This window comes from Haliotis rubra, unplaced genomic scaffold, assembly GCF_003918875.1.
Source record: "Haliotis rubra isolate DU_JTF1 unplaced genomic scaffold, ASM391887v1 Scf1701, whole genome shotgun sequence".
Lineage (NCBI taxonomy): Eukaryota > Metazoa > Mollusca > Gastropoda > Lepetellida > Haliotidae > Haliotis > Haliotis rubra.
In genome coordinates, this window is record NW_025765672.1 from 22,133 (window position 1) to 46,724 (window position 24,592).

At 41.3% G+C, this 24,592-nt stretch overlaps 1 protein-coding gene across 3 annotated transcripts in view; it reads right to left on the reverse strand.

Moving 5' to 3' along the window:
• The window catches only part of LOC124272564, a 71,451-nt gene that overhangs the window by 18,503 nt on the left and 28,356 nt on the right, over positions 1-24,592 (reverse strand). Inside the window, exon 1 of one of the 3 annotated variants that reach the window (XR_006897353.1) lies at positions 8,243-8,280. The exons of 1 other annotated variant lie outside the window; for it this stretch is intronic. The gene's annotated coding sequence lies outside the window, so the exon portion shown is untranslated. Of the gene's footprint in view, positions 1-6,106; positions 6,150-8,242; positions 8,281-24,592 lie in introns of those variants that run through there. One more of the 3 variants, XR_006897352.1, reaches the window with a different exon arrangement.

Below are 24,592 nucleotides of genomic sequence, written 5' to 3' on the forward strand. Positions count from 1 at the left end.
CATTCTTGTTAAATATATTCATAAAATGGTTATGCCACTGTGTTATGAATATATTGGGACGACGTTTAGACATGCCTAGTTGGCACGATGGGTGTTTACATGCATATTTACACTCCATGCGTTTGTAACAGTACGTAACCAGTAATGTTCATTGAGATCAGCGCTTGTTATATTGCATAACGTAATGCAAAACATGATGAATAAAAGAATTTAGAGGTATGTCAAACACAATTAATGTAGGGTCAATTTTGTGTTCTTCCTGCAATTGTCATATAACCTCTTAAACCACAAAATTTCATATACATGTATACTTGCAAACTAGGAATTTCCAAGATTTGTTACTGAGAGTGACAATAGTTTAAGTTTACTTACTTGGTGGTACTGGTCCTGAAAAGGTGACACATACCAGCGTGACGAACAGAGCCAACTTCAGAATCATTGTGCTGCTGAAACACTAGATCAGATCATGCTTCATCACCTAATCTATTACATCTAAATTACATTGTGATTAACTGAGACTTTATCGAAATTAATGACGTTTTGCTGCCAAGCCAAATAATACCGATGGGCGAAGAAAATTATTTCAGATGTAACTGAGACAGGATGGTAATGATGACGTCAATTCAGCATCGATAAGTTGTTCACTGGTCTCGAGGGGGACATGGGCTGATGTACCCCCGATGTTTCTTTATGTTCCCCTCGCCCTTCAACCCATCGGCCCCGAGGGACCAGTGAACAACGTATTTATCTTACCGAACACCTCAAATTTTGAACTGTTTGAAGTACGGGTATCGGATCGTGGTATGGCGTACCAGACGACAAGAAAAACAAATTTAGAGATATCTCCCTTCCATCGATTTGCATTCGCAAAACTTCGGTAATTTCCGTACATCATACGATGTTATTCGAGCTAAAGAATTACTACTACGAAGTACCAAATGAGTTCGGCATTCCCAGCGGGGTACATAGAAAATGTTACTCGCTTGTAAGCGGGGTACATTGTAAATAATAGAAGAGCGCTCAGCCAATCAGAAAACGACATTTATGTGTGAGGCCAGATAATTGTGAATGAATAAAGGGTATCGATAAATGGATGGAACAGACCCTGTGTGTTTACAGTACCTCTCACATGTGTTTGCGTCCGTGTGGCTGTCTGTACATGTCAAGATTTTAATGTGGTTATATTGCTAGACCACGGAGGTACTTTACTGTTTAAAAACACACAGACTGTCTTCTTGTCATGCCATTAGTTTTGAGCATAGGAAAACAACAGTATCCGTTCTGAACATTTTGTAATGTAATGGGGCCCTGGATCGACATTTCCACTCCGGGCAGAGGCTCTCTACCTTTGTTGAGTTGAGATAGTAATATCTGTATTTTAGCAACATATCAGTACTTTTACTTTGTGGCATAATGTCGCACTCAGCCATATTGTTTCTCCTTGTTTGTGTTAAGCTTGAATATATACGCCAGCCTCTTTCAAAACTAAGATGTGAAGCTGTGGAAATGTTAGGCTAAAATAATTGGGAAGGCCAATCCATAGTTAGAGAAGGTTCATCTGGTAACTGATATCATAAACATTTGTAGTTACCATTAAAGGAAATATAGTTAAAGATATGATGGCACTGCTTTTTAAAGCAAAATAACTCTTCCTATTCTGCTTATACAACACTATTAAACTTAGGTTTCACTTGTCAAAAATGACAATCATGTTACCATATTACAGTCATTTCTGATTTTCACTTTTCAAAAAAAGGTAACCTTTTTGAGGAAAACAAAATGCATGTTTTCCAAAAGCACATATATCCTGTTTAAAATAAAAGATAATTTCCATAATGGTTTTGTTTTTAAACTAAAAGTACTAAACCAAATTATGATAGTTGGGGTTTTTCTTGAAAGGTTTCCTATGAGACAACCTATATTGTCAAAATATACTGAGAGGCGCTTTACTTTTCATTCACAGTATACATTGAGCACAACACGATGGGAACATGTGACAAAATACACTACACAGCTGTAATACATCTCCGTTGTCTGAGAAGCAAATATTCGCTAACATGGATAGGTTCACATTAACAGGAAACTTACATGTACGTTGTCTTCAGACGCTAGTTCAAGATACAGAGAAATCTGAACTGTGTGTTCCTTATATACGACCAGTATTTATTTCTGTCAAGGTCTTTCTGTTTACCCTTTTGAAATAATCAGATAGTGTCACCCCGACTGTGCATGACACATGTTATCTGTTAGTTATTATTAGCGGTTTGAAGAAAAGGTTTAAATCAAAGAACGTGTGATCTTTAAGTCAATGAGTGAGTGAGTGAGTGAGCGAATGAGTGAGTTAAAATTTATAGTCACACTGGCAATATTTCAGCCATATCGTGACTTAAAAGTTATAAATTCATAATAGACACAATTAATTAATTATTGTAAAAACCTGCCAACGAAGGGCAGTACAATAACTAGATTTCCACAGATAGAGAATTAAAACTAGCATGTAACTGTAAAATTCGACAACCTTTATGGACAATACAATATGAAAAAACGGGCTGGAGATCACCGGAAACTGAAGGTACGTCATCATGCTAGGGAAACAAAGTCAATGAAACCCCATGGAAGCTCTGGGTCAGAATAGGTCTGTGCAACCTACGCTTGTCGAGGACGGTAAGTATGTTCATAATATTCCAGAAAAGGTTACTTTGTCTGGTCCAGCCTCAAGTATTTACAGGCCATGTGCTGGACGTTACAGTATACATTTTTGTATTCAGCACTAAGAAACAATTTGTTAGCACTCACACAAAAATGTACGCTTACTATTATTTTAAAGGGTATTTATAGAGCACACACATCCGCGCAACAAGCGCATGCTCAAGCAAGGCGCTGGAGTATTCCATTGATCAACGGATGTCATTTTTTCTGGCATTCTATTTCTTTAACAAACTCAGCTCCCTGGGGAATATTTAACTCATGCAGCCTGTTAGGTGCACCGGGTTATCACACAGCCTCATCCTCACAAGGTACCCGTTTGCAGCTGGGTGAACTGGGACACATAGCCACAATGTTTTGTCCAATGATACTGCACGCAACTAGGTGTTTGTACGTGTTCGTGTGTCCACCATCTGGTCACCTACCATCGGATGAGTGGGTTCTTTTACGTGCACAGGGTTGTGTTCTGCACACTAGGGGTTGTGACAACACTGAAAGAGCCTGCGATTAATGTTAGCTCCAAGGTTTTACACCGGTCACAAGTGTCATCCACATCATTACTTTTTTGCTTTGATTTTCCAGGATTCATCCGAAAGCAAGGGCAGTCATCAGCCAAGGTCTCGAGCAAATTGACAAACTGTCTCGTAGGACTCAACAACCCCAATGGTCATCACATGCTGCATGAATTCTACGAACTATACAGTCTAAGTAAACTTAGGCTCAGTATTATTCGTTACACTGCTATACTCAGTCTAACAAAACCTAGTAGAAGGTCGCTTCAGCTACCCATTTGGACTGACCAATCAGAACACAGCTTACCAAATCGCGAAAGTTAACATTCCCACATACCGTTTGGACCTTTACCTCAAAAACTCGAACAATTCCGATTGCTATTTTCCGCACGATCGCTTCCGAGTGATACACGCAATGAGTATACCAGTCGCTGAAAATAGCGTTTTTGTCAATATTCAAGGATGTCATCTTGCGAAAATATAAGCAAATAGTAACCATGTCATTAAAAACCCAGAAGTGCATATACTGCAGGTCAAATATCTGTGTTTTATGCGGCTTTTCGTTGGTTGATAGATCAGTGTCAGCGACCAGGGAAGAAAAAATAAAAAAAACATTTTGTAAGTCCCGCCGAACCCTAACAAGTAGTCGTTGTCTGATTGGTTAAATCCGTTCATCCGTCTCGCGTTTGATTGCACGGTCATAGGTCGCTCAAAGGTTAGCTGACGCGACCTTCTACTAGGTTTTGTTAGACTCAGTATAGCAGTGTAACGAAGAATACTGAGCCAAAGTTTACTTAGACTGACGAACCATAGTATGTGTTTTGATAATAAATATGAATGTACCACATTCTCCTTCCGCCGTTGCAGTGCTACCCTGTCTACCTGGCGTTGCAACGCAGGCTCATAGTCCGTATGGCATGAAGGGGCACACGGGATGGTAAAACGCCCTCTTTTGAAGCAGTCGGAGCTCAGTGACGGTTCTTCTGTGTTTTCCTCCAGCATTTGCATCGTTTCCGATGGTCATATGGTGTTACTATAACATGATGCCATGAAGTCAGATTCTATGATACTGTACACAGTTGTTTTACTGTCCATTGACGACAGGTGTTTTAGTTTTAAAATGAAGGTACACATTGTTCTCGTCACGGTATGGCTGAAGTATAGACGATGTGGAGTTACATTGTAATATTGTAAATCATCTATTGGCTCTGTAAAAATCTCTGAAATTGTCACACTGAGGAGGCTAAACGTTGTCAAATTGTGTTTTGATAACGATGGCTTCATCTTCTGTTCACTCGTATTTCACTATATTTTTCTGTGAAACAATACAAATATTTAATTAGGGGAAACGGTGAAAAACAGAAGGATCCAATGTAGGCAAATTCTTCGGCAATGTTAATGTCGTCTTGATTTGGGAAATGAATTTTAACACATTTGAATGTTAGAAGTATGGCATGTAATAGTGGAAAGGAATTCCTGTAAATTAAAACAATGAACATATTTATGGAGTGAGTGAAGATATGTAGAAATTTTCACAATATAGATCTTTCACTGTTGTTCACTCTTCTCCAACTTGGCAGACAATAAACCTCAGGTAATGATATGAACTGTTGGCAGTTGAATGTTATAATGTAATTTAACCACTATGTGTACAGGTGCACCAGGAGAGCAGAATATCCCGCATTCAGAATTGGTCGCCAGATATGTTGGTCGAGAAGAGTGAGTGAGTTTAGTTTTACACCGCACTCAGCAATATTCCAGCTATATGGAGGCGATCTGTAAATATTCGAGACGGGAACCAAACAATCCAGTAATCAACAGCATAAGCATCGATCTACGTAACTGGGATACGATGAAATGTGTCAACCAAGTCAGTTGTCAGCGAGCCTGACCACCCGATCCGTTCGTCGCCTCTTACGACAAGCAGGGGTTACTGAAGAATATTCTATCCCGGACCTTCACGGGTCGTTGGTCAGAAGAGATGATCTTAGTGTTTGTGTTGTCAGACTGGCTGATCTGGTTGACTGCTTGTCTCCCTACCTGGATGGTGTAAATCGTTTTCTAACAATATCAGATTGTGTACAGACTTGATTATTTAAAGGCCGTTGTTTCATAAGTGGACAATTGTTCAGGATTGCGTTAAACAATAAACAAACAAATACACCAGTTTTTATTGCATCCGTAAGGTTTATATTGTCAGATATGAACCCAGGAACTACATGTTTTATTTCAGCCAAGTATGGTACCTGTGTCTGTAAGTTGAGTAAGTACCCCTGTCGGTAAACGCTCACCACAGCCGGCAGCACCACAAAGATCTAACGGAGGCAAAAGATCAATGGAGCAGCCGGCAATACAACAGGGAAGCACCCATTGTGTGTCGGTGGCTATGTTGAAATACAGTTGAATACGTTAATAACGTCGGTGGATATCTAACAGATAAACAGTGTTAACACATGGTTGGTAGTGATTATGACGATTTAGACCTTTCACTATCGCAAAAGTGGCAGACAAGAAACAACGTGCTACACTGTCCCTGTGCAGCGCTATTGGGAGTCGAAAGGTGCAGTGGAATTCAACAACCACCTATGCTGGACGGTATAGGTTCGCATGGTCACTTTTGAAGGCTTGATCGTTATCGTGTTATTCTACCTCAATTGGCTGGACTGTTGCTCATAATATCGGTCACTGGTTTGACAAATTCCAGACCCGATTATTCCCAAGTCATACAATCGGGCCTTACTTAGAGTGGTGTTAAACAATAACCTAACGGAACAAAAAAAAAGTGTTTTTTCATGACATCTGTAAGGCTTGCAGATATGTACCCACGAGATGCATATTGCATTTCAGCCAAGTATGTGTTTATGTTTTTATGAATGGAAGAAAGATACCTGGTCTAATAGAAGCAAGGCCGGGATCAACTATGGAAAGATTCTTAAGCAATTCCAGAAACGGGGTGCCGGTTTGTACTGTGAAATGAAACTGAAATATATACATTGGAAGGCTTGGGCAACATATAATAGCAAAAAGGACTTCCTGTCTCAACCCACCGCCTGAACTTGTTTACTAAGCTACCAACTCTGCCTGAACTTGTTTATCACACTACTCCCACCGCCTGAACTTGTTTATCACACTACTCCCACCGCCTGAACTTGTGTATCACACTACTCCCACCGCCTGAACTTGTTTATCACACTTCTCCCACAGCCTGAACGTGTTTATCACACTACTCCCACAGCCTAAACTTGTTTATCACACTACTCCCACAGCCTGAACGTGTTTATCACACTACTCCCACCGCTTGAACTTGTCTATCACACTACTCCCACCTCCTGAACTTGTTTATCACACTACTCCCACCGCCTGAACTTGTTTACTAAGCAGTTTCTTTATGTTACATGTTTTAATCTTTTGAAATTATATGGCCTATACAAGCACATGCGTTTTATTGCATTTATGTAAATTACATGGCTAATTGTCTGTAAATGCATGCATGATTTCCCCTTAAGACATATTTGATAACAAGGTTTAGATATGTATCAAATAGAAACGACAAACTTCATCTCACATCCTTAAGAAATCCATGCTAAAAGGGCATGTTCGATCGTACCTAAAAGGTTTTGAAATGAAAACACCCACACAAACCCAAAACAATTACGTCGATCAATAAAAAAGTTCAGCATATTTTGTCAGAAACTTTCAGATGACGTTTGTTTTCATTTTTGTCAATATGTCCTGATACTTTGAAGATAGATAGGTAAGTATGTCTGTGTTTACCACTTTCATTTGCAAACGCCCCAACGATCAAGGAATGAAATGTTTTCTTCAAACTGATGTTTCATCAGAACTGAACTCGGTCCTTGTCTGAGACAGTAACAATTCAAGCAAAATATCCCACAATCCTTCGAGCTGACATCACTTTAAGCGTATTTACCTTTTATTGGCGCTGAAAAGGTGACACATACCAGAGGGACGAACAGAGCCAACTTCAGAATCATTGTTGCTGCTGGAACATCAGATTGGATCCACCATTCATCATTATCATATTTCCATTATGTTATGTTTGTTTGTTTGGTCTTCAGTAACCCATGCTTGTCATAAGAGGCAACTAACGGGATCGGGTAGTCAGGCTCGCTGAGTTGGTTGACACATGTCATCGTATCGTGTAGGTCGATGGTCTTGCTGTTGATCACTGGATTGTCTGATTTCCAGTAAGGCGCCGAAACCTGTCATTTGTTGAACAACAAACAACCAAAATCTTAGAACAACTGAAGGTTGTAGGAGATTCCCCGCTGGGAACACCTGAAAACACATTCAAAAATATTGTAAGAGTGTTGGATGTAATGAGCCAGTAGGATTTAACGTCGCTTTTCAGAGTATTTTGTCATGGCGCCCAATATGTGGGGAAAGCCCAAAGTGATACATTCTCACGTTTACCACTTTGGTGAACACTGTGAGGACTGGTATGGTTCAAACTTAAGACCGTTAGTGGAACACAATACCATACCAATCAATCAAGTCACCAGATCTACTTTGTCCAGGTAAGAATGTAGGTCCCCAGGCCCAGCTGTGATGAAAGAGGTAACATGGTTCATGGCACGATATCACATCCCAATTTGGTAAATAGATGCTGATGATGTCAATCACTGGTTTGTCTGGTCATTACTCGATAAGTCACAGACTTGCCTCAAATAGCTGGAATGAGTGGAACACCAAGCAATACACAAACCATGGAAACCTAAAACTGAGAATTGATTGGACCCGTGAAGATCCGGGTTAGAATATGTCTTCAGTAACAAATGCTTGTCGTAAGAGGCGACTAACGGGATCGGGTGGACAAGCTCAGTGACTTGGTTGACACATGTCATCGGTTGACACATAGATCGATGCTCATGCTGTTGATCACTGGTTTGTCTGGTCCAGACTCGATTATTTACAGACCGCCGCCATATAGCTGGAATATTGCTGAGTGCGGCGTAAATCTAAACTCACTCTCTTCATATGGGTAAAACGTGAAGACAAACTACATGTATCGTACTCCTGCGTTGCTGTTTGAAGATACTGACAATACTGAACTGTGTCTTTTTTATATAACGCCAGCGTGTTCTTCAGTCAAGGTCCTTCTGTTTACCTTTATAAAATGATTAAATAGTGTCACCGTGACCATGCATGACACAAGACATATGTCAGTTATAATCAGATGTTTTAAGACTTTATCAATTTATGTTTTATATACTTGTAATCTTTTAGAACATCTGTTGTTCTATACACAGTGAATGCAGTCAGAATGGGTCCTTGCAACCTACGCATCTCGAACGAGGTAATGTTGATTGGATTCTCAGAAAAGGTGACTCGTTTTAATGCGCCTGGTCCAGTCTCGATTATTGACAGGCCACATGTTATTACATTTAGTAGTAGCTAAGAAATTACTTGATAGTACTTACATGTCGAAAACTCGATTTGTTTACAAACAACGCCGTTCTGCTGTAATACTGCTGAAACAAATATATACTCATGATATTGGCAGAGATTTCTTCTGAATGTGGAAAGGGTTTTTTCGCTTCTATTTATACAAATCGTATGTAACTTATTCAGTTACATCCGGATCACAAATGCGGACTCGTATCATCCCAGTCACTAATTTCATCAATTTTACTGCATTAGATAGTTTTGTTCGTCTTCCAAGTTTCATCAAAGTTACTCTTGTATCTCTTTATCTGTCGTTTCTATTTTCCGTGATCCATCTGAAAATAAAACCTGCCATCTATCATGGGCTGGTGTGATAAGACAAACGTTCTAGTACGACTGGGACCTACCACATCCCAAAGGTCGTCACATTCTGCAGGGATTCTACGAACCATGGTATGTTTTGGTAATACATATGATTGTAACTGCCATTCTCTTTCCACCGCTACTGTGCAACTCTGAATGTGTGTTATTTCCATGTAGGCTAATAATCCCATATCGCACGAAGGGGCGCCAGCTCATGGTAATTCGCTAACTTTTGGAGTAATCGGACAGTCAAGCCAACAGATAAAGCTCAGTGAATGTCCTTCAATGCTTTCCTCCAGTTTTGCTGCCCACACAGCCAGTTGTAAATAAGAGCGAAAAAAGTAAATTTACTATCCCAAAAAGAAACAGAAACGCACAGGTGTTTGTTTCAAAACTTTTTTTATTAATTACCTATTGTGTTCAAACAATCGTCAAATTATATAACCAAAGTGTAGATAACATGATTTTACACAATTGCACAAGTAAAAACTCGACTTTACCTGAAAATGTTGATTTTGATGAGATTTTTTACAAGGATTAAATAGGCATCGCCACAACGCAACAGAAATCACCTTCCAGTTGAAATTGTGCAGCAAAGAGCATGCACTGTCTGGCTATAAAAATCCAGATCACTTTCGGAAATCGGCATTCGTTTTGAAGGAGTTTCAAGGTCAAATCACTACGCCACGTAGTGACGCTGCGACACCGAACATCGCCATTGAAAGAATGCACGCTGGAGATTACCAATCTTCTGTTGCCAGGCGTCTGAGTGTTAGTCTGAGCACGATATCACGACTTGCGGCTTTTTGTAAACTTATGGTATATGGCTATGTTTCCCTTTTTGAACCCGTGTCATAATATTCCCGTGGGCTTTTTCAGTTGAACAACTGACTTGCTGCTTTTGCACGTTTTTGTGACGGGTGTCATGTGGGGAAGGATACGCCCACCTTTTCCCGAAGGCCACTATTTGATAGCGCTATCGCTTTCTCGTCTCGGGTTATCACTTTCTTGCATGGTAATTAATGGCAAGAATGCAATGTCCCTTCTCGGCCACCATACCAGACTGAGGATAATTTGCCTTATATGGTTCTGCTTACGATGGCATTGTCTTTTGTTCAAATCCGTGGTATTTTACCGTACTTACTGTGTAATGAAAAAAAAAGCTGACATTAAAAATTACTTGATTTAGATGGTTTATACGTTGAAACTCAGTGTTTTATGAATTTATGTTGTTTTACAACAATAAACCACACTTATTCTTGCAGGTTGAGAAGTGTCGTAACTGGGGTTTGGGCTTCAGTCAACCCTACCCCAGTTAGCTGTTAATTATGGTCGTTCCACATTGTTCGGGGAGATGGTAGCTCTGGCGCTCCACTCGCTTGGTCCGTTGCCGGTTGCTAAGTCAAGGAGTGAGGGGTCGGACGACCGTGACTCCCAACTAGCCACATAACATTCATGTACTGGCACACATACATTCATAGATAAAAACGCAACACCAAGTTTATACTCACATAGTTTATACTCTGTCTCAGTCCATCTCTAAACTACAACTTCATCAACAGACAGGATAGGCTCGTACCACACAGGCAACTGAGTGACGTGGACTGGCTTCGGTCACTTTTAAAAAAGCGCGCACCTCTCGCTCAGTGCCAAACCTATCTTTTTATATGGTTCGAGCCTGGCCTGATCCCGATCACCTGTTTCAACCCATCGTTTTGATTCGTTAATCCTATATCCATCCAAGCACTCATGAATATTATGATTGGAACATTATCGGTAAATACAGTTCGGTAACTCCCCCAATTTTTATTGATCTATTATTGGGTTCTGTCTCAAGCGACGTATATATTTCTAACTTACGACTAAACGTCATTCTCTTAGACTTTGTCTCCTCCCAGCGTCTAGACGTTATCCATCATGAGCCAAACTGCAAATCTGATGTTATTCTCTTACTAATTTAGGATGCATTTTTTACCTTATAACATCCTCCGCCTGTGGACAAGAGCTGCCCACAGCTCGGGTAAAGTAAACATGAGGGCCGGTCGGATAGGTTACAACTTAAACACAACATACACCATCGAAGCAAAATAGGATCGGTAATTTCTGATAAGAAGTGACAAGTCATGTCAAACCCACTAATTAAGTAAGAAAATTCGTAGACATGGTGATTATTGCCAAAGAATAAGAGAGGAATCCTATGTTACTTCGGGTAACTACAAAGCATATACATCATACATCATATTATAAGATGAAAACACAACACTCAATTAAAATCAGTACGAAATGTTAAAATGTCACTGATATGGCCAAATATGGCACCACCATTCACAAAAAGTTCATCTGTCCCGGTCCATCGAATAAACTGGCAAATGTCTACGGAAAGAGTCATGTTCCGATTGTCATTCATTATGCACTGAACACAATACTCTATGTGCGAGGCCACCACAAAGTCAATTTCCAAACACAAGGCCTGATCGGATCGCACAGCATAGTTCTTGGCTTATGCATCCAAGTGAAGAGACGAAATGTTCTGCACACTGCGAATGTGTGTCACTTGGCTTTCGCTAAGAGGAACCCTATTGCTTTCCCAACAGGTAGGCAGGGAATCATCGTAGAGGACTGCAATATTGATCGCCAATGGGCAGCCTTCGTGAGAGGCGTGATGTTCAGCGTCCCATCCCGTGTGAGAGCGTTCGCCGGGAACAGTATAAGTGTGGAGCCAGATTATCGATGTTGCGTAGACCAAACGACAGTTGGGGAGGAGCTTATCTGTCCTCCCGTCTGAATGGGGTCCAGCCATCAATCTACAACACTTGAAACGAGTAGTGTTAAACCACCACGAATATAAGTAGGGTTATAATATATATTGGATACGACATCAATACATGTTAAACATGACACGCTCAAATAAGTGTCCACCTGTGTACAAATCACAGTAGACAATATCAATATTCGTGACTGTTGATGTCGTGCTGTATAACAACTGGAGTTCAATATATAACATGATTATTCTCCGATACCCTGCATCAATAAATAGGAATAAAATGTTATTTTAACCCTGTAATACATGTAAGAGGGTAAGAACATCTAACTTACACAACATTCAGTAAATGCTTTGCATTTAAAAAGGCAAAAACGAACAACATTTATAAATATGTCATGGACTGAGAATCTACATTGAAACACGGATAAAAATCGACTATAGAACAAGAATTTTGTTTGGTTCCTTTGTATATACATTGAGGTGAGGTGAGGTGAAATTGGGTTTAACGTCGTGCTTGAGAATATTTCGCTCATATGACGACGTGCATGTGTGTGTATGTGTATGTGCGGCTGCTTGTATGAGCCCAGACTTAAGCTGGTTTTATAGTGCTAGCCCACTGAGATACCATGCCGCAGTGAAGCATGAATACCCCACTCAGACACATTATACTGACTCCGAGCCGACCAGTTCTTGCTGTACCCATTAATGCCGAGCGCCAGGCAGGGACCAACAAGTACCATATTTTAACGTCTTTTGGTATGACGGGGCCGGGGATTGAACCCGCGACCTACCGCTCTCCGGGCGGACGCTCTAACCTCTACATCACGGAGGCGGTCGTATATACATTGAACCTTGAACAGGTCTATAAACATACGTATAGTGAAATACACTTACTAAATCTTATTTCAACTTACACGATAGTCAAAGACTATACTATAAAATGACAACGGGAAACCGTGAACGTGCGCCACCCGCGAAGAATATTCGGGTAATACCTCCGACTGGTGAGAATGAGGAAGCAAGAGAAAACGACAGATAATAGACAATCAAGATGGAATAAAATTGAGAAGATCCAATTGTGGCACATCCGACATGAGAAATCATCAGGGCCAAATGGGTGCGACGTATGCCTTTGTGCTGGGGCTGGTGAGGCCTGAGTGTTTGAAGTGGACGGCTGTGGGACCTGCGTGTTTAAGGGGTGGCGTTGGTGCGTTTTGTGTGATAGAGGGTTGTGAATTGGTCCCCAAACATTGAGGAACAGTCACGGGACGGCATAGCATTAGATGCCTCTGAAGGCATGCGTTTACCTGTGGTAAATCAGCCATGGGATGGGCCGGTAAGGAGACTCGGCCTCCCACATATAAAGGCGTGTTACAAGCCACACAATACATGGCAGGCGCAGGTAAGGACCACAACGGCATTGCCCTAAACCGGAGCGAGCATTCCGCATGTACAGTTGCAAAGCAACATGGTAGAGGCCGTACCGTCGTCATCGCTTCGTCAGTAATTTGCTTTTGACAAAGAACACAATGAGACTGTCGAAACCACCTCTCATATCGGTCCTTCGTTTTCCTTACCACACTTACCACCTGAGGGCCATGAAATGCCCACGCACCCGTTACCTGTTGTAGGATATGACATCCTGGATGACCATACTACATTTCCAGAAAATCAATAAAATTGGCAAAGGATGTTTGATATACTGGCAAAGCCTCATGTGCTCGCATAATCCATGTGATCATTTTCGCGCGACCCGAAGTGTTCTGACAGAATCGTCACCTACTCCAGAGCGATATCATCCATCAAAGGTAGCTCGACAGTATAAGATGATAATCCTGCCAGATACAATACAACTCTCCAAAAAGGGAGAAACCGAAAATATCGCGCACAGCGAATTGTGGTTCGCGTGACGGGGGTTTCCGCTACTAGGGTTGAGGTCACGCGAATAACGTCACCCGTCACCAAGACTTCGTCACACGACAGCCATCTTAATAAATTGACATCGTTGAATGCCTGCATTATGAAAGATAGAATGATAGAAGTATAGTAGCAAGGAAATACAAGAAGTGGCCTTGTAGACAAAAAAAGTTGTCCAAGAGAAGTTTTAAGAATGAACAAAATGTCCAACAAGGGAATCACGCGAGAAGTGACAAGACAATAGAGATCAAAAGACTCACCAATATGAACGAACGTCGGCAGAGTGAAAAGCGGGGTCGAAGAAAGAATTACCGTGGTGTTATATACCCACGACAGAATACCTCGTGACCACTAACATCATCCCATAAAATCCCATGGATATTCCTTTTGTGACGATCAAATTCTTCCACAATGTCTAAAAAGGAGACAGTCTAACATTATAGACACATCACTCAATCGGCTTATGCCCACTTTAAAAAAAGTGGTACCAAAAATGACAAATATATGATAATAATATTCATAAAATGGGTAAGTGGATATCCCATTTGTGTAGAGTTTAATTAATCGGTAATGGAAAAGCAACCCCACAATGCTGTAAAACCATAAAAACATTGGTAGTAGTGGGGAGGAATCGCTTTAATTGCCACGCCTTTAAACAACTGGTAGCAATCTTCCCAGAGACATAGATAGATTGTGTCGGGGTCTGAATGAGCAAGTTGGGACTATCGAATAACAAGTAATGAGTAAAGAAAATTCGTTGAATACGAAAGTTGGTTAAAGGATTTGCAGCAGACAACGTAAGATCACGGGGGCAGAGATACAATTGTGAGAGAATAATCTCATGGCAAGCAAAGGAATTCGTTAAATGTAAAACTAAGGACAACCAGTGGATTATACTTCTTGACTCTTCGAAGAAGTAAAACAAACACCAGAAATACTGTCGATATGATGAGGAAAACATCCATTGAAATAGTTGATTTAATCAAAGACATAAACGAAAGTTTGGGATAATTCTGAGGGGTGGTTGTCTGGTATGCCTTCCAGTCTGTCAAACCGTTAGTTGGAGAACCTGCTGTAAGTAAGGTTAAAGCAAAAAATAAACGTCGAACTTTCAACCATAAATACAAAACCATTATTAATGAAAAGAGGGACAAACCTGCGGCAAAACTAGCCGTTAAATGATAAGGGTTGCTGAACGACTGATCCAAAGCAGAGGATGGAAGGGAATCTATCCCCTTATCTTCAATTAAATTATCCGAAATCACTTGTGCCTTTTTCATACGCTGGGAAATATGGCGTAAATCAACTTGAAACTTTTGTCTTGTTTCCGAATGGAATTTTGAAAGCAGAATCTTCTAAAAGAGGCTGTAAAGTTTGGAAAGGTATTAGTACGGACGAATTGAAAAATACCGATAAGAGTAGAAGATTGGGTGGATATAATTTTGAAGTTGTTGACTGTTTCTCACAGTTATGAATTCTGATGTCTATGTCGAATTCATCCAGTTTCAACGCACAGCGGCAAGGAATTTCGAATATACAAATCTGACAAGCTGGACGCTTCTCAATGCGACCCTTGCAAGTTAATATAAGATAGTTTGTACCACTGAGAAGAACAAGGCCTGGTTCGATTTCGAGAGCCATCGAACGAAGCCCGTGTAATCTAAATTTAACATCACACAAGGATTATTTCCTGTTGCGTCCTGATTAAACAAAGCAATTGCGCAGGTGAGTGCAGTGTTTGGTTTGGGACTAAGAAAAATTGGACAATGTTTTTCGTGTTCACCAAAACATGTTTGAAAATCCCTGGTAGAAAATTCAATATACTGATCTTTCGCTTCCGAAACTGCTAAATAATCAGGTAAATTCATAACCTGAGTGACATGTGAACTTGACTGATTAATTGGTAAACATGCGCAATGTCTGCCACATAAATGAATTGAGTCTTTCACAAGCTCCATTGGTTTGTTGGTGATAACTGCTCGTTTTCAATGCTTTGATCCCCAATATAGAACATACCGCATTAAAAAGTTTTCTGGTAAATGAACTACCGTTATCAGTCAATAACACTCTGGGGATTCCATAAACACAAATATACTGGGAGTAAAATGTCTTGGCTACCTCTGCAGCGTCCAACAAACAAATAGGAATAGCCACACTCGATCTTGAAAATGCCCACGTTAACAAAAACACATACCGATGTCCTGCTTTGGTGATTGGCAATGGTCCTTGGAAATCAGCTTGAACGCGATCAAACAATTTACCTGGAACTGGTAACGGTTGCAAAGGGGCTGGTCTCTTGTGAAAATCACGTTTATTGATTTGTTGTTCCTGTGACAGAGTGGTTGCAGACAAATCAATATTCAAGTCACGTAATCTCGCGTCTACTTCTGACTGAGAGAGAGGTGGTTCTGAATCAGACGAGTGCTGTGACTGCACAGGCATAATTTCATCTGATGGTACAAAAGTGAACTGAGCAACTTCGTGGCCCTTTGGAATGTCTACAGCATGATCATTAGTGTTAATGATTTGGTACACACTTTTGCCTGGAGTAGCCGTAACAAGGCAACTTGATGTGTTTCTGCCAATAAGGGATTTGGTTCACATATACCTATCTGGTCAGATGGAGAACACTTCACGTCAACGAGGAAAATAATTTCAGACTGAGGGGGAATTGTAACATCCGTCAACGAGCGAACCGGAATGTATTCTGGTTGTACTGACAACAATTAATAAGGGGGCTCGCTGCTATTTGCCCATACAGGAACTATTATTAACCCGTTTTGAAGGGTTAAAGTGCACGATTGAAAATTCAAGATAGCACTTTTCTGTATCAAAAAATCAATTCCCAAAAACATAGGTGATGCTAAATCTGCAACTACTTGAAAATGTTGTGTCATCCGAAAATCACCAATAGTTATAGGAAGTTCAACTTGTCCTATCACTGGCACTATATGGTTGAACCTATGCCCTGAAGAGATAACATATAGGACTTCTGAATAGGGAATTCTTTCCACAGACCTGAGTCATTGAACAGTCCAAGAGTCAAAACACTAATAGCAGCACCCGAATCCACAATGCTAGAAACTATCTGATCTCCCCAAAGGACATGAATTCTATGCCTATTGTCATTGTTAGGAGTGACGTGTAAACCAGGAGCTTGAGGCTGGCTATATCCTGATAAAATAGGAATTGGCAACTCCTGCGAGTGCAAATATGGGGGGCCAAAAGTCTGTTGTATACAGTGAGAACATTGTTTGTGCGGTCGTGAATTTAATTGCTATCCACGCTGTGATATTCCTGCCTGACCTCGAGCATTACAAACACGTTGGAAATGTCCTATCTTCTGACAATAGTGACACTTTGAATTTCGTGCTGGACACCTATCAGAATGAGATAAATCATACTCACCTCCACAGCGATAACACTGGCGTGCCCGTGACATGGTCCTTCCTGGGGTTGAATTTGGCCGGTTAGACTGGGGTGGACGTCCGTGCTGAATGTTTTGGTCCGGATGCGACTGTTGCTGAAACTGAGGTTGTGGCGGCTGCCACGGACGAGCTGTTTGCCTATAAGGGCGTCTGGGGAACTGGCAAGGTTGATTCTGGCGATACTGAAAAGCACTGACCGGTAATGTTGGTTGAGTGAGTTTCCCCGCGAGCGAGGCAATTTGCTCCCTCAAAGTATCTATTGCCAGCTTCATATTCGAACTTTCTACAGACTGTGGAATGACTGACCTGGCTAATCGCGCAAATGAGACCGCCTCTTTAAGCGCAGTTGGCTGTTTCATTAAAACATGTCGCCTAGTATTGTCATCCAATCCCCGGACAAAGGCATCCATTAAGTCCGTGTCTGACTTTCCTAACAGACTAGCCGTCTCGGTCAAGTCCGCCAAATAAGTATCTATAGTTTCCGTAGGGGATAGCTTTCTACTCACAAATGTTTCCATAAGGGCCCAACGGTCAGTAGGATGGACATACTTTTCCTTAAAAAATTTCTCAATTTCATCAAAACGGATAATTTCTTCCTCTGCCGATTCTATTAGATCTCGGAACCATAGATATGCCGCGTCCTTACAGAAGAGCGGGAAAACTTCCATTTTCTGCGCATGAGTCCACTTTTTAAAATTGCAAAAATGAATAAAACGGTCAAGCCACTCGGCAGCATGAGACGAGTCTCTACCTGTGAATGTTCTGGCATTAAAGTGGAATCGCCCATATTGAATTCAGGGGCAGAAATACTGAAAGATGACAAATCTAAAGAAGAAAATGAAAATTCTAAATCCTCCTGAGAAAGAGATACGGAGAGGTCCGGAGGAGCAGTTTGAGAGTGATCGTTAAGGGGGTTAAAAGACTGAAATGGCGGTAGCGTTATACCAAAGCGGGCCGGATTAGTAAAAATGTTGAAAGTGATGGGACGAAAGATTGGACTGTCATATGACGTAGATGCATCTGAATCATTTTCACGAGACATTACAATTCCAAATCCCCACAGAAAACAATTGCAGATAACATATCCGAGTCGCGAAAACGGACCTACCGTCGTCAAACTTCCACGCAAGCGAATGAAAGGGTAGGAACGACCATAAGAAAAATAGCAATGGGAATCGTCTTAAACATTTTGTTCAAGAAAATCCGCAATCTCCACCATGTGGCAACTGGCGTTTGGGCTTCAGTCAACCCTACCCCAGATACCTGTTAATTATGGTCGTTTCACATTGTTCGGGGAGATGGTAGCTCTGGCCCTCCACTCGCTCGGTCCGTTGCCGGTTGCTAAGTCAAGGAGTGAGGGGTCGGACGACCGTGACTCCCAACTAGCCACATAACATTCATGTACTGGCATACATACATTCATAGATAAATGCAACACCAAGTTTATACTCACATAGTTTTTACTCTGTCTCAGTCCATCGCTATCTACAACTTCATCAACAGACAGGATAGGCTCGTACCACACAGGCAACTGAGTGACGTGGACTGGCGTCCGTCACTTAAAAGCGCGCACCTGTCGCTCAGTGCCAAACCTATCTTTTTATATGGTTCGAGCCTGGCCTGATCCTGATCACCTGTTTCAACCCATCGTTTTGATTCGTTAATCCTATATCCATCCCAGCACTCATGAATATTATGATTGGAAAATTATCGGTAAATACAGTTCGGTAACTCCCCCAATTTTTATTGATCTATTATTGGGTTCTGTCTCAAGCGACGTATATATTTCTAACTTACGACTAAACGCCATTCTCTTAGACTTTGTCTCCTCCCAGCGTCTAGACGTTATCCATCATGAGCCAAACTGCAAATCTACACACGGAGTCTGATGTAATTCTCTTACTGATTTAGGGATGCATTTTTTACCTTATAACAGAAGTAGTGTTGATTTGTGGTCTATCCATTCTCTTCCCACAGAGGTTACTCCTGTCATATCTTCCTACGTAACCTCTGTTCTAATACGGCCCTTTCATGGTGTGAGCGTTCAAAACTCGTGATTGGAGGCAAACAGTTTCAAAAGTTTCAAAAGTGATCATTCGCAAGGCCTCGGTAATTTCCGTATGCTTCGAGAAAACTAAACTTCTTCCCCTGCGCGATGCGCAAACGTTTCTTCTAGACAGAACTCAGTCATGTTATGGCGTATCAGTGGCGTCTCCAGCGCCCTCGTTGACAACGGACAAGCTAGCCATTAAACGTCTTGTGTGTAACATCAACACAAGTCCCCGGCAGATGGGGGATATTTGTGGCCCCACATTTGCTTGTGTTAGTCAAGTTGAATCTAAGTCGATGTAACACGTGTTCTGATTGGATAGAAAGAAGGGAGATAATTCGTGTTGCGATCTTTTGCCGCTAGGGGATTTTACGAGAACCCGGAAATATGGCCGTATTAGAACAGAGGTTCGTAGGAAGATATGACAAGTAACCTCTGTGGGAAGAGAATGTGGTCTATCATGCTAGTTAATGAAAACACATTTTCACAAATTTATATATGCACAATGTGTAAATAGTAATGTTGACAGGTTTGTTAACCTTTGTTCCGTTGATAAATTTAAACTATTGAGAAAGTATCCAGGTGAGCAACAGTGCCCTTGCACTATTTTGTCTCATTTGTTTGTTTGTTTGTTTGTTTAACGTCGTATTCAGCAATATTCCAGCTATATGGCGGCGGTCTGTAAATAATCGGGTCTGGACCAGATAATCCTGTTTCCTTTCGTCTCTTGGACGGTAGGCCTCTTACAAACTGACAAAAACGGTTCTCTCAGCTAGGAAGAGCAAAATATATTTGTAGTCTCCCGTGTGGTCCTGTGTATTGAGCTCAGGTCACAATTCAGTTGAAGTTAAGCAAGGTTGGGCGCGGAAAGTCCTTGGATGGGTGACCGTGTTTGGCAGCTTGACTCCTGAGAGTCTCTGTAAGTCCTGTCCTGGCTGGCTATTCTCGAAACTTCTTAAGTCATACGAACTTCTTAAGCCCATTCTTAACACATTGGCTACGATCAAAGTTAAGAATTCTTAGGGCTACGAACGTTTCGAGAATAAAGGCCCTGCCCCACAACGAAGTACATGTATATGATACTTGTGGTCTCACCTTAGGCAAGTTAGTTTGTTCAAGCTTGCCTCCGTTCACCCAGCCAAAAATGGGTACCCGGTGGGATAAATCATGTGAATATTAACCTTCTAGTACCTCACAGGCAGCTTGGATTATCCGGGATAATAATGATCAGATTGTAGCGCTTTGAGCGTGCCCTCCGTGGTGAGAAATTCAGCGCATTACAAATGCCCTTATTATACTCATTCCAATAATGCTTGTCACCCCAGGCCTATTAATAAAATTGAAGGAGATGACAACCATTATTGGCATGAGTATATTATCATTATTATTCAGAATTGGTTCCCAGAAACCTGTGCTGTGATTTGGAGGTTTGCATTGCCACCCTGGATAACTTAGTTGATTCCGTGCCATCCTAAACTGAGGGGCAAAAGAAACGTCCCCGATCATTTTTGTATCATAAAATGATACAAACACGTGCAATTCAATGTTGAAATGTTTGATATAATTTTTGAACATATTATGCAGACTGTCATTACAGAACAATTGAAACAATTTGCTGTAAGTAGAGTTTTTGTGACGTTTTTCACAGGAGGTTCAAATGTCCGGTTTTCGATCATGACAACACATGCACATCGGTACTGACAGAGTGGCTTTGAGTGTCCAACTCCTCAGTAGCGAGTGTGTCCACCTCTTGCAGCGATACATGCTGCCACACGACGTCGTGCAGAGTGCACAAGACGTCTGATCACGTGATGTGGGATGCGACGCCATTCTTCCTGTAGAGCTTGAGCCAAAGCGTTTCTTGTCTGTGGGGGATGTTGACGTTGCTTCACCTGACGGCCGAGATGATCCCATAGGTGCTCAATAGGTGATAAATCGGGGGATCTTGCTGGCCAAGGAATGACGTTTACGTTGTTGTTGTTCAGGAAGTTCCGGGTAACAACAGCAGTGTGGGGAGTAGCGTTATCCTGCTGAAACAACACGCCTCGATTCTGCTGGAGGAAGGGTAACACGACAGGTCGTAAAACAACATCAATGTATCGACGGGCATTCAGGTTTCCCTCTATCACCAACAAGTCAGTCTTCCTCTCGCCACAAATCCCCACACACACACACACACACACCATCACACTACCGCCGCCAAACGTCTCAACTTCCTGAACGCAACAACGTGCTGTGCGTTCGTTCCGACGTCTGTAGACTCGTACCCGACCATCAGCTTTGTTCAACTGGAAGCGGCTCTCGTCACTGAAGAGTACCCGGCGCCAGTTCCGCGGCTGCCACTGCCGAACTCTACGTGCCCAAGCCAATCGACGACGTCGATGTTCACGCGTTAACGTCACGCCCCGGAATGGTCTGTAGGCTCTGATACCGAATCGGCGGAGTCGTCTGGATATGGTCCTTCTACTGACTGGATGGGTAAGGCTGGTTGTTGCTGATGACGTCACAGTCAGGAATCTGTTGCGCAAGTGAAGCACCCGTAAATGGCGGTCTTCCTGAGGGGGGTGGTTACGGGTGGTCTCCTGTCCTAGGCCTGTCTGCAGTCCGACCTGTTGTTCTGAAGCGTGTCATCAGTCTGGTGATGGTTTTCTTGCTGCAACCCATGATTCTTGCAACGTGACTGTGAGAAGCACCCAGCTGCAACATCCCAATAGCTCGTTCTCTCTGTTCTGCCGTGAGTCGAGGCATGTTCTTTGTGTCCAACGTATTGAAGTGATGAATTCGAACAGTCGAGCATAATTTTTATACTGTACTTTCATACGGGTATGTTTCCACAGAAGCATGCAAAAAACGTGAATAAAAGCAATTTTCATGCTTACAAAAAACTCCACGTGGATTTCCTTTCTGTGAGACGTGGGGATGCGTTCGGGAGATGTGTTCCTAAATAAATTTCCGTCATAACGAAAACAGAAGAAATGTTTTTTACAATTTTACTTTGGGGACGTTTCTTTTGCCCCTCAGTTTACCTCAATGTTCTGGATAGAATATCGGTGACTGGTTTGATGAGTGAGTGAGTGAGTGAGTTAAGATTTACAGTCACATCGGCAACATTTCAGCCATATCGTGACTAAAGCAAGTTTTAAATTCACCATAAATATATGTAAATTATAATAAGCCTGTCAACGAAGGACAGTAAAAACAACTAGAATATCACAGTTATGAATATGAAAGTGGTATGTAAATCTGAAATATGTTTGCTACATAAGAAAAAACAATATAAACCAGGCTATAGATTGCCAGCAGCTGAAGGTAGATCCACAGGCCCTCGTGTCCTTGTCATAATGTATTGTACTGTGAAGCATTTCGAGCCGGGGGTCCTCTCATTTTTAAAAAATATTTTTTCAAAATCTTCAATCTTCGCAGAGACACGAGGGCCTGTGGGTTGATCACAATGCTAGGGACCATGGGGATTTACAGTACATTCACTTCCTGCATGAACCCTAGGTGGATTTACACCATCTCTTCAGCTGTTAGCAGTTTAGACATAAATGAAAGAACACATTTTCTGCGATTAAAAACGTGGTAAGATTAAATATACTTTGAATGTTTTTGGACTTACATATCCTCTCAGGAGCACAATAATTTTAGGATACTTTAACCCCCTTTGAGGATACAGCCACTAACAATCACAGTTACGAATTTAATCCACCAATTTTGAAATGTCATTGATCAATTTACAAAGTATATTCTTCAAAATGTTTCTAACAATTCTATTTATTTAAAAAACAATTATCAAATGATTATTAATACTTTAAAAAAAGATCTTTTATTGTTTTGATACTGGAATATATATCCCTTGTGATGGAAAAATGAATACAGTCAAGCAGGACATGCTTGACCGTGATTCTTTCATCACAGGGACATAAAACGGATGATCCTCGCCTTTCAATAAATATTCGTGAGTATATCGCGTATGGCCAATGCGACGTCGTCGCATAATGACCTCCTCAAATCATGTATCCTCGCCATGCATGTTTAATTTCAGCCAAGTATGTCTTTCGCGACTCCGCAGTCGACAATATCACATATGGGTGGCCTGGGCGTGAATGGTGGAAAATAGATCCGCATAACAGGAAATGGAAATGACATACATTGAAAGGTTGTTGGATCTTTCAGCCATATTGTGACTATCAAAGTTGTAAATTTGTAAATACTAGTATATAGATGAAATAAACAAACTTATGTACTTACCTGTCTGCAAAGGACAGTAAAATAACTAGTCTCTCATAGATTTATACTTAAAACTAGCATATAACCATAAACCCTGAGCTCCGCCAACGCAATTTCTTTTTATTTCAATGTGGTCTTAAGTCATTTTCAAAAGGGGGGGAGTTCGAACCCCCTGAACCACCACCACCCCACCACCCCACCCTTGGATCCGCCACTGCCACTTACAATACTTTTGCTACCTGCATGGACCCTAGCTGGATTAACGCTCGTATACCATCCCTTTAGTCGTTGGCGATTGTAGGATATTTGATAAGGAAAATGGCGTTACTTATAAATGTGAACATAATTCGATATTGACCTTTCATTTTCCCCAGGTTGGCGGGCAAGGAACCACGTGTCATGATATCACAACATCGCTTCTGGCAGTTGAAAAGTAGAATGAAATGTTACCACAACGTGTACATTTGCATTTATATTGCTTCTTATTAGGTCGATTTTGGGGTGAGTGAGTGAGTGAGTTAAGATTTATAGTTACATCGGCAATATTTCAGCCATATCGTGACCTTAACAAATTATATATTTATTATAAATGCAATTGAATTATTAAAAACAACTGTCGACGAAAGACAGTAAAATAACTTGATTATCACAGATAGAGAATTAAAACTTGAATGTAACTGTAAAATTAAACTAATTTTAAGAACAAAACAATATATAAAACGGGCTTGAGATCGCCAACATCTGAAGGTAGGTCACCATAATAGGGACCATTGAGTAACATTTTGGAGTGAGTATGTTTTAACGACGATTTAAACCATGACATGATAGGGTTGTACATGCTTATTTGGGGCGGCAGGGTAGCCTAGTGGTTAAAGCGTCCGCTCTTCACGCCGAAGACCCGGGTTCGATTCCCCTCATGGGTACAATGTGTGAAGCCCATGTCTGTTGTCCCCCGCCATGATATTGCTGGAATATTGCTTAAAAGCGGCGTAAACCCATGCCCACTCACTCATTACATGCTCATTTACAGACTTGTTTAATGTGTTATATCACATCATATACGTATTTATGGCTCACTGAAATCAGAGCGCGTTAGACTGCATACTTTAGAGTGAGTGAGTGAGTGAGTTAAAATTGATCGTCACATCAGGATTATTTCAGCCATATCGTGACGAGAGAACCTTATACAACAATAAAAAATATGGTAAAGGTTATA